The sequence below is a fragment of the Trematomus bernacchii genome, unplaced genomic scaffold, assembly GCF_902827165.1.
Source record: "Trematomus bernacchii unplaced genomic scaffold, fTreBer1.1, whole genome shotgun sequence".
Taxonomy (NCBI): domain Eukaryota; kingdom Metazoa; phylum Chordata; class Actinopteri; order Perciformes; family Nototheniidae; genus Trematomus; species Trematomus bernacchii.
The window spans coordinates 316,659-329,150 of record NW_022987562.1 but is presented as its reverse complement, the minus strand read 5'-3'; positions in this window follow the sequence as shown (position 1 = coordinate 329,150).

The following is a 12,492-nucleotide window of genomic DNA, read 5'->3' as shown; positions in this document are numbered from 1 at the left end:
ACAGGTGTGACGGGAGAGATTGAAAGATATGGAAGACAGCCAAGAGAGGGAAATGCAAATGAGTGAGTGGGAGAGCGGCGGTGGACGAGGGGGGGGGACACACACAATGCTTTCCTGCAGTCATCAGAATGACCTGCTGAGGAGGGCATATGGAGGCATTTCATTTGAAGTATCAGCCCAGCCTGGGAGATATTTATGAGCACAGTCGTCCAGTGGAACTCCACGCCACTCGCCGTCTCATTTCAATTTAAAAAAAGGCTTACTGCAGCAAAGCCCCCGAGGTTACAGTCACCGATACAGACAGGTTCAGATCCATGTATTTACAGTCGGCAATCACACTTGACCTTTCAATGGGGGCCGTTATGTCCTACCTGTCGACCTATTGTTCCATCTTGCTTACTATCTCAGAGAGTCATTTATCAGCTGATAGGAAATAAGGAACAACTGTAAGTCCTTCTCTCACACACATGCCGTCTGTCTGGGAATGTTTCAGGAACATTTCAATCAATTCATTAAAAATATACTTTGTTTATCCCAGCGGGACATTTGGTTTTGTGACAGTTGAAAAAACGAATCTGTCTCTACAGGAAAGTCTAGAGAGGGCACAGCTGGATAAATGACTAATAGGAGTTATTAACAGAAAAATAATAAAAAGCTTACATTTGCAAATATCAATCAATAGTTGATCAATGTAATGCAAATCACTACTGGTACCTGATATTGACAGTGTGTACGTGTGCAAAAGGTTTCAGTGTGTTTGTATGCTGCTCACTGTCTCTCATACACACATTTTTAACCTTGAGCCTTTTGATATTTGCTTTTTGAAATTCATGTTTGCTTTTCCTTTAGCAGGCTTACACATATTTACCTTATCGCAGGATGCTGCAGAGCTGCTCATACTGAATGCACCGCACATATTACACTCACACTCACGCACGCACACACGCACACAGAGGCTCTTTTCTTGTTATCTGATGCACTCCACTCTTGCATCACTCAGCTCCACATCTGTCTGCTTTAGATCTTCATCGCAGACACGAAAGGTCACTGTGTTATGAGGAGGAAAGACACTCTGAAATATCAAGCGCCCGCTCCACGAGACACAAGAAAGTAAGAGTTCATCACATTTAAACGGACAGATCCGCCGTGTACAGCTGGTGTCATGATCTGTTTCCTGCTGAAATACCAGCGCCTGTCATCTCACATTACCCCCCCACTCCTTCCTGCAGGTAGTCTGGAGTCTGCTGCCCTTTTCTTTCTGCACTGAACTCTACCTTTGGTCTGACATTACCTGCACTCATCCAAACCATGCGCGACTAATAAGCACAAATGCAAAAGCTGAAAAACATTCATAAGATATTCCTGCAAGTTGCTAAATTGCAAGCTTTTGTGTCGCCAAAATGTAAATGTGGAATATTACGTTTACATGAGTTTAAGTTGAAAGGTAGCTAAGAAGAAAGACGAAGAGTTGGGAGTCAAAAGGAAAGTATAGGAGCTGCAGAGAGTAGATTAAAGCAGTCCAAATATCTAACAAGAAACACAGTCTCTGTCTTCCAAGCGAGACCTTCCTCCTCTTCAGAGACACGGTGCAGGGAGGCACAGGCAGAGAAATACTGGCAGAATTTTAACAGCGTCCTCATTATTTATTTACCGCTCCGAGGAAAAGGACTGCCAGTACATAATACACTGCTGCTAGTGAGTGCATACTGTCTGCCCTTGACGTGATTGCCATTTCATAGTAAGGGATATGAGTGACAGGTAGTAGAAGAACAGCCCTTAAGCAGCAGCTTCATTCACATTCTGCAGAGGTCCTGCATGAAAGAGATTTCACGGAGGAAAACGATAAGGGCCGGCGGCCTTTAAGCGGCGCTGAGACGGGGACTTAGACTGTGGAGAGACGGATAAATGAAAGAGTGGGCGAAAAAATAAAGTGAAGGCCAGTGAGAGGAGAAGAAGCTTTATGGAAGGTACCTGAGTCTAATCGTAGGTGAGTGGAGGAAGCTTTGGAGAGCAGGAGCATGGACTTGCTCATTAACAAGCTGAGGAAATGACAAAAAGACACGGACGTACGCCTCCATTACTCCTTTGTTTACTTACTGAACATATTGACGTCACTTTGTAACACTTGTGCTCCCATTGGCTAGCGCTCCAACACATTGTACGTGATAGGCTAAGGGGCGGGACATCTCTTAGAGGTTGACCAATCACAACAGAGCCAGCCAGCTAACCAATCAGAGCAGATTGGGCTCTGGTTTCAGACAGAGGGTGAAAAGATGTGCTGCAGCACAGGCACTATGAGACAAATAAAGAGCTTTTTGAACATTAAAGCATGGAGACATGTAGAGACACTACATACTGATATACACCTGAACATCAGCAGGAGAGGACTCTTTAAAGTAGAGACACTACATACTGATATACACCTGAACATCAGCAGGAGAGGACTCTTTAAAGTAGAGACACTACATACTGATATACACCTGAACATCAGCAGGAGAGAACTCTTTAAAGTAGAGACACTACATACTGATATACACCTGAACATCAGCAGGAGAGGACTCTTTAAAGTAGAGACACTACATACTGATATACACCTGAACATCAGCAGGAGAGGACTCTTTAAAGTAGAGACACTACATACTGATATACACCTGAACATCAGCAGGAGAGGACTCTTTAAAGTTGAGACACTACATACTGATATACACCTGAACATCAGCAGGAGAGGACTCTTTAAAGTAGAGACACTACATACTGATATACACCTGAACATCAGCAGGAGAGGACTCTTTAAAGTAGAGACACTACATACTGATATACACCTGAACATCAGCAGGAGAGGACTCTTTAAAGTAGAGACACTACATACTGATATACACCTGAACATCAGCAGGAGAGGACTCTTTCAAGTAGAGACACTAAATACAAATATGAAGCTGATGACCATAATGCTGTATGTCCTCTTTAAAAATCACCAAATGGTTAATTAAGGCGTCCCACAGGGATCATCATTAAGCCCTCTTCTTTTGATTCTATAGATAGTGTAGCTGAGGTCAGATTGAACAAACTTGAAGTCACATCATAGACGGGGGGTGATCATTTTTGTGTTTTGTAGGGAATTTTCCAACTCTAAAGTATGCACCCAGCTACTGGAATTAACAAAATGCAAACACGCTCCACTGGTGGACCTACAAATGTATTTATTATTATTTTAAATAGTCTGGTTGGGTGGGATTTTCTTTGTGTCTGAGTCATCTTCTGATCTTTTGTTCTCAGGGCTTTCTTGCAACACAAAAAAAAAAATCTTTATCCCTGGAATACTCCCTTTATAAACCAGACTAACGCAAGAAAGTGCAAACCATGCGCTGAGGATTTAGACTTTAAACATCATGTTTCAAAAAGAGCTCCAGCCCAAAAAAAAGGGAGATGTTGTAACACCGTGTAAATAACACGGCTTATTTTGACATGAAAGGCGAAGGGAGCGAGGCAGAAACCAGGCGACACTCTGGAGATTTGTCGAGCACTATAAAGAATTAAAATTAACTGTCTATCACAAGAGGCTGACTGGCATGTGGGACATGTAAGTCCTCGTGCACAAATTAATGGCTTTTCATGGCGCTGGGAGATTGTGCAGGGACAGACGGGGGGTTATTCCCGAATGACAGCCCATCACTGTTCTCAAATCTTCACTCATCACAACTCTATACGCTTTATTCCCAATCCTCTTCTCGCTCTGCTGGAGAGCCAGAGGAGGCTTAACAGACTGGGGGGGGGGCTCAGAGGGGGGGTAAAAGGGATGAAAGGAGTAAGTAAGGGGGGATTGCCGTTGCCCAACATGACTCACCTATGGTTGGATTTGGAAAGAATATCTAATTGGCTGTGATTTGATTAACCAAGAAAAGAGAGGGAATGATACATTTGCAGATTTGTTTCTCATTTTAATTTTTAAATATATATTTTTTTAAAGAGTCCTCTCCTGCTGATGTTCAGGTGTATATCAGTATGTAGTGTCTCTACTTTAAAGAGTCCTCTCCTGCTGATGTTCAGGTGCATATCAGTATGTAGTGTCTCTACTTTAAAGAGTCCTCTCCTGCTGATGTTCAGGTGTATATCAGTATGTAGTGTCTCTACTTTAAAGAGTCCTCTCCTGCTGATGTTCAGGTGTATATCAGTATGTAGTGTCTCTACTTTAAAGAGTCCTCTCCTGCTGATGTTCAGGTGTATATCAGTATGTAGTGTCTCTACTTTAAAGAGTCCTCTCCTGCTGATGTTCAGGTGTATATCAGTATGTAGTGTCTCTACTTTAAAGAGTCCTCTCCTGCTGATGTTCAGGTGTATATCAGTAGTGTGATTGGTCAACCGCTTAGAGATGTCCCGCCCCTTAGCCTATCACGTAGAATGTGTTGGAGCGCTAGCCAATAGGAGCGCGAGTGTTAGATAGTGATGTCACTATGTTCTGGAAGTAAACTAAGAAGTCCAATGGAAGCGTTTCAGGCATTGTTGTCAAAATCTCTGTTGATATCATATATATTTACCTGAATGTGTGTCACAGCACCACAGTGGAAAAGAGGCAGTAATCCCAGGTCACATGTTCCCATCAGTGCCAATCTGAGCTGCAGCCAATTCATCTGTGTAACTAGAGGCATGTGTCTCGGAACAAATGCCAATTATAACCTTTCCAATTGAAGACAAAAGCCAGATGTTAGTGTGTGTTAGTGGGTTTTTTGTCCAGTGGTAAAGTGCTTCTGACAACCTTGGTAAGGACCCAGCTCCAGAGAAAAGTATGACAAAGGAGCAAATTGCAGAGACAGTATCAGAAAACAGTGAAGGTAAGGAAGAGCATGAGAGAAATCTGGGATGAGGAGGAGAAGGGAAGCAGCAGGTTGAGAAACAAAGGGAAACACAACACAAAGTGCAGTGGGCGTTTGTTGAATCTTCCAAAGGGAAAAGTGATTACTGCCAAACCTTAGGGGAGGAGGAAGGCTTAGAGAGGGGTTTCATTTGAGTGCTAATGTAGAGACCACTGTATAGAGTCCTCATCTGCTACACCTCAGTGTGCTTTGAAGACTACATACAAGATGTATTCCTCTTGACGTCACACTTGAATTTGTTGACTACCTCTGAGGCCTTAAGCTTGGCATTTGTTGCCACTACTAAAAGAAAAGGGATCTAGAATTGAATAGTGTTGACTTGAAACTAAAGATGAAAACAGTAAATGTATGAGAAAAGTGTTTACTGAGGTAAAACATCAAATGAGAAGTAGGGACATTTTCTCCTAGACTTCTATGCAATCTGCCCCCTGTTGGTCATTAGAGAGATTGCAGGCTCAAGGCATGAATTCATTTCCTTAATTTTTCAGACCCAGAAAGTACATTCTGTATTTATATGTCTTGCCTGTGCACCAATACACCAGAGCAAGTTTCTAATTGAATGCAATGTTAAACTGGTTTCAGATGTTAATTAAACTGAAGCAGCCATTTTGATTCATAAACGGTCAGTGAGAGCTAATTGAATTAATTAAATGAATGCATTCAATCAGATTTTAATTATAAATCTGGTGTCTGTGATATTATTCCCACACAGTTTTCCTCTGGATCAATAAAGACGATTTCATTCACCCAGCAATGTATTTAATGATCTTTCACAAGGACATGTGCATGGATGGATGGACACACACACACACACACATACACACACACACACACACACACACACGCACACACACACACACACACGCACACACACACACACACACACACGCACGCACGCACGCAGCACGCCACACACACACACACACACACACACACACACACACACACACTGGGAAAACGTACCAAATCCCATTAAATCCCCCCCCCCCCCCCCCCCCCCCCCCCCAGTGATCTCACATAATGTCATCCCCAATGGCCGTCCGCTGTCTAAACGCTGCTTTTCCACCCAGAAGGTTTCACATCATTCTGCTCAGAGCTCTAGTGGAGATATCATGTTTCTATCGTAAAAACACATTCAAATTTGTTCTAATTGCACTTTAAATGCAAGTGCTCCAATTCAATGTTACATAATTACAAATACATAAAATCTGTTGTGTGAAAGCAGCATACAAGATAAACATGTAATTACAACATTATATGGATATGTGGCAACCAGAATAAATAAAAAAACTCACAAAATAAATCAACAATTACTAACATAAGTCAATACAAAAATGTGTATTATTTACATAAATATATATTTTATTCTCTGAAATACAACCGTTATCATCAAAACAATCCCTAACACTGGCCAGACACATTTGATAATAGGTGTAAAATAAATATTATATCTGTTATCAACAAAACTATTCCTACCACATCCCAGCAAAATGTTACCATATGTGCATTATTAACATTTATATCTCTATATTTAATTTAAATATCATGGTAACAAACAAAACAATAGTATATTCGGGACGCCACTTTTTGAATTGTTTTTTTAAATCTGTGTTTTTTGTGCCAACATTTAAAGGTGGGGTAGGTAATTTTGGAGAAGTGCGCTAGAATTTGAAAATACACAACCGGAAAAAATCTGCCACTTCCTTGCGCTCTGTAAGGAAGTGGCAGATTCCAACACACACGAACGCGCACATGACCAATGAGGGCACGAGATAAGTTTGTGCACAGATGGAAGGCTGACAGGCAGGTAGGCCATCCAGTTATTTTAGCGGGGCCGGCTCAGATGATAGGTCGTGCTTTTTACAGTATTACAGCTTCCACAGATGACATTTTTTAATGGATTTTTTGTCAAAGCACTTCAGATATTCATTGCTATCGGGATGTTAAGAGCATTCCATGGAATATAACAAAAAGTGTATCTCAAGCCGGTTTCTCAAACTTACCTACCCTACCTTTAAGCCCTGCTCAGAAACCTGCTGCCTCTCCGTCAGTGTGAGAGTAAACAGAAGTTATCCGCCAGGTGTTTTAAGACGTCTGCCTTCCCCCCCCCCTCCCACACACTCCCACATATCTGCCCCCAGCTCCAAATCAATATACCATTATCCACTTTCTCTCCACTCCCCCCCCCCCTCAAGTAAACCTCACCTCCATCTCCCTCTATTTCACGCTGTTTTCCACCCTTTACCTCCCGACTCTTCCTCCGTCCTTTGGGTATTTCTCTGGTTCTGATGTGGGGAAAATGAGTGTGAAAGAGGGGTGAAATGGGAGAGGGAGCTGGGGGTTAAAGGGAGGAATCAGAGGGAGAGATGGAGGGGGGAGGGGAGCCTCTCTCTGGCTCTGAGGGTGAAATGAATGTGTAATTGCGTTGTAGTGGCTCAACCCTTCACCAGACAGCTGAGTGATGGCAGGAGCGACAGCCATAACACCCCCCCCCCCCCCCCCCCCCCCCTGTGTGTGTTGCAGTGCATGTTGGGTAAACCGAAAGCTTGTCTGTCAGTGTGCAGACGCCATCTCCACCAGGAAGCAACACACACATGGTGACAGGCTGCAAAGTGTCGAACATGGCAGAGTGACGAGGTCAGAGAGAGAGAGAAAGGTGCAGATGTGGAGAAACAAAATATATATATTATATATTTCACACTATGTTCAAAAAGCTCTTTCTTTTTCTCATTACTGCCTGTGCTGCAGCACCTCTTTTCACCCTCTGTCTGAAACCAGAGATCGGAAATCGAATGGAGGATTACAAAAGAACCAATGTCTCAAAGCTTTGTGACAAGTCAGATGTCCCCACTTTCAAAATAAAGTTACATGTTTGAAGAATGTGTGCTGACTTGTACTTGTAGGAGGCTGTGGCTCAGTGGGCTAGTGTGATGAGATTCAGAGCAGAGGAGCACTGGTTCAATGCCCGCTGCAGTCAACATGTCGTTGTGTCCTTGGGCAAGGCACTTCGCCCCAAATTGCTCCTGATTGTCCACAGTATTGAGTGGATAAAAGCGTCTAACAAGTGACATGTAATGTACTTCATATTTCAATAATATTAATCTAAAAAAGAACCAATCATTTTAATTGAATATACACAGTGTATTTCAGCTGTTGAGTTTTTGTCCCACTTGTCGACACAGGTTGGCTCGTCTCCTCCCCCTTCACCCAAAAACAGGCCACAACCCACCCCACCCTTCTCACATGTTCTTGAGTATATATTCTCTCCTCAATCTCCTCTTTATTTCCCTCCCCCCTCCTCCTCTATCTCTCCACTTAAAACGACACGGGGCGGGGTGAAGAAGAGGCTAATTAAAATGTGGATGCTGTGCAGCCAGAGACACGCCTCGACTCCACAGGACGAAAAGATGAATGGGATAAAAAAACAAAAAACACTATGGAAATAGGTAAACAATATATATTCAGACGCTATTTCCCATTAAAATAAGAGTAGAAATAGCCTCTTTGATGACACACACACAGACACACACACACACACACACACACACACACACACCACACACACACACACAACACACACAACACACAAGACACACAGACACACACACACACACACCACACACACACACACACACACACACACACAGACACACACACACACACACACACACAGACACACACACCCACACACACCACACACACACACACACACAAAGCAGCACAGGGGTGTGTGTGCTTGATGTGAATAGCTGCAGGAACACTAAGGCAACATGGAGGTGAGATGGTGACAGAAGAGGGGAGAAGAGAGGGATCGCAGCCCAGGATCGGTGCTGCAGAGGGGGGGAGGCGCTGGCACGAGTAGGGGGTGCAGATGGAGGAGTCACCTTGAGAGGGGAGGAGGGAGGAGGAGAGGAGGAGGGAGGAGGGAGGAGGGAGGAGGGAGGAGGGAGGGAGGAAGGGAGGGAGGAAGGGAGGAGGGAAGGAGGGGACATAGTGGCAATGCAAATGTATTTATTTTCCGGTCAAACGCTTGTAGATATGAAGAAGCATCCTGAACACAGAGACAGCTGTGTCTTATCAAATACACTGTTTATATTGTTTCATTTATTTTAAATATTGTTGTGCACGGTGCACATTTTTTAAATGTAACTTCTTGGGTTTATATTGTTTTTTTTAATTCTGTTTTACTTTATATATTTTTTTATTTTTTTTATTTTCTTCAAATACTTACTTTAACTTCTTATTTTTTTTATATATATTTTTATTTTATTTTATATGACATTTTTATGCAAAAATATATTTATGAATTAAATAAATGTATATAGGCCTATATTTTTATTTATTTATTTATCTTCTTTTACTTAAAGGTGGGGTAGGACATTTTGGAGAAACCGGCTCGAGATCGCTAGAATTTGAAAATACACAGCCGGAGAAAATCTGCCACTTCCTTACAGAGCCCCTCCTCCAACACACACGAACGCGCACATGACCAATGAGGGCACGAGATAAGTTTGTGCACAGATGGAAGGCTGACAGGCAGGTAGGCCATCCAGTTATTTTAGCCGGGCCGGCTAAAATGATTGGTCGTGCTTTTTACAGTACTACGGCTTCCACAGATGACATTTTTTTATGGATTTTTTGTCAAAGCACTTAAGATATTCATTGCTATCGGGATGTTAAGAGCATTCCATGGAATATAACAAAAAGTGTATCTCGAGCCGGTTTCTCAAACTTACTTCACTTCAGAAACACTTTTTGTTATATTCCATGGAATGCTCTTAACATCCCGATAGCAATGAATATCTTAAGTGCTGTGACAATAAATACATAAAAAATGTCATCTGTGGAAGCCGTAGTACTGTAAAAAGCACGACCAATCATCTGAGCCGGCCCGGCTAAAATAACTGGATGGCCTACCTGCCTGTCAGCCTTCCATCTGTGCACAAACTTATCTCGTGCCCTCATTGGTCATGTGCGCGTCCGTGTGTGTTGGAGGAGGGGCTCTTTAAGGAAGTCTGAAGGAAGGGGCAGATTTTTTTCGGCTGCGTACTTTCAAATTCTAGCGCACTCGAGCTGGTTTCTCCAAAATTACCTACCCTACCTTTAAACAAAAATATGTATAGAAATGTATATAAATATTTTTATTATTTTTATTTATATATTTATTATTCAATTCTAAAATGTCTAAAATGCAACTGTCACGAAAGCGAATTAAATAATATTCTCATTCATAAATAACACAATTTAACAACGAGGAAAACACATTGTAAAAATAAAATAAACAGTCATGTAAAGACTACAGATAACAACAAGCTCAAACATAATATTGCATAACTTTTATAAAATAGTAAAAGTTACAATGCAATATAAGATATAAATAGTTATTTAATAAAAGGCAGCAGCAAACAGACTTTTATTTTAGTCTTATTTTGAAATCCTGATACTCCTAAGAGTAAACTTCCCCTCTTTACACAACAGTGACATCTGCTGGTAGAGTACTGAAACAAATAACAGTAGTAAAATATTTTATTTCACTTTTTCCCCCCAAAAATACCAAAACCAACTATGAATTCATCTGTGCAGCAAAAGCCACGGATCTCTTATATATAATAATATATATATATGTGTGTTTTTAAAAGATTTACATCCAGAAAATAGTGTGACACGAACGAACACACTTGAGTTTTTATTCTTTTTTCAATAGGATTTGTTAACAATAATACAAATATATAATATTCTGAGCCTTATTCTTTAACTTTACTTAATATGTTGGAATGTATAAGCATGTTTAATTATTTAAATGTAGTGTGTTTGACATTTACATGCATGTATTATTGTAGGATATGCCAGACATTTCACTCGCCGTAGTATTAAAGGGGACCTATCATGCAAAATGCACTTTTTTATGTCTTTTATACATAAATATGTGTCCCCGGTGTGTCAGGGAACTCACGCAGCGTCAGAAAATAAAACCCTCTCTCTTTTCCTCCGTACCCAAATCTCTAAAAACGGGGCTACAACGGAGCTGATCCAGATTTGCGTCCGATATGACGTAATATCGGAAATGTGGACTCACGGCACTATCAGAAACGTTGCTATCAGAAACAATGCGTGACGTGTTTTGGACGTAATATGGTCGGTGTTTACATTAGCATCGCTAACACTCAGAGCTAACCTGTACTGGAGAGCATGTGTGTGAAGAAGCAGGAAATAAAAAGGAACTCACCTTGTGGTATAACCGGCAAGAGAGAAAGCCTTTGAGCTCCATACTGTTTCAGAAACAATCCTTGATAATCCATGATATGGCGTTTCATCACCGCAGTATTTAGTTTAGACAGTAGCTGCCGGGTCCCGCATGAGCTCAGCCCCCTCCTCTTTTATTTTGTATTAATTTTTTATTTTTTTAAAGCTTTATACCCAAAATCAGCACTTTAGAAACAGGAAGTGAAATAGAGGGATATGAGGCATGGCTAGAATGGGTGATCTGTTTGGTATTTTGAGCAAAACACTTCATAGACATGTTTTTTATATATTTTTATATATCTGAGACCTATGCTATTGCCTAAAAATAGCATGATAGGTGACCTTTAAATGCAGAAGCGGTACTAATAACATTAATGATGCCTCTGTTTTATCCAAGTGTTTCAAAAGGCATCATTAATTTTATCATTTCCACTTTTACACTTGCTGTGACAAATCAAAATGTCTTCTGTGTAAAATTGCTGGTGCATGAAATGGCAAAGCCTGCAGTTTATCCATCACTGTCACACTGAACTGAAAATAGGTTTTACTTAAGAAGTGTTGGAAATGTAAAAATAGTGTGACGTTAAACTCCAAGGCAATTTAATTGTATATTATGTTTTTCTGAATATAAAGACAGAGAAGTAGGTGATTCAAGGCAGAGATAAAGCACCATAGAGGGCATTATGTTGCTTCACAAATAAAAACAACATTTGGCAGGATTAAAGCCAGCTCTGTGTTTGTCTTTGCAGCTCAGGGAGGATTCATTATGTGTTTAAGGTGTGGCTCTGCAGAGGGAATACTTGAATGTTTAAACGCTTTTTGTTTTAAAGTGCCCTTCAGACTTTATTTGTGAGAATGCTCAAGGTTTAGTGCTTTGATTATTGTAATTCAAAGTCTGAACAAGACCAAGGACACCTCACTTCTTGTGAGTGCAGACAAAGGAAACATCAATTAATTAGGAGGTAAAACACACACACACACACACACACACACACACACACACACACACACACACACACGCATACACATACACATACACATACAAATACAAATACACACACATACACACATACCATGTATACATCACTTCAGGGGACATTACATTGACTTACATGCATTTCCTGGAGTATTATCCTAACCTTAACCATAACCAACACATGCCTTACCCTAACCCTAAACCTAACCAAGTCTTCACCCTAAAATTAATGATCCCCCTCATGGGGACCTCCATTTTGTCCCCATAAGGGAGGCGAGTCCCCACACGTGACTGTGTAAACAGATGTAGGTCCCCACAAGTATAGTAATGCTAGGCCACACACACACACACACACACACACACACACACACACACACACACACACACACACACACACACACA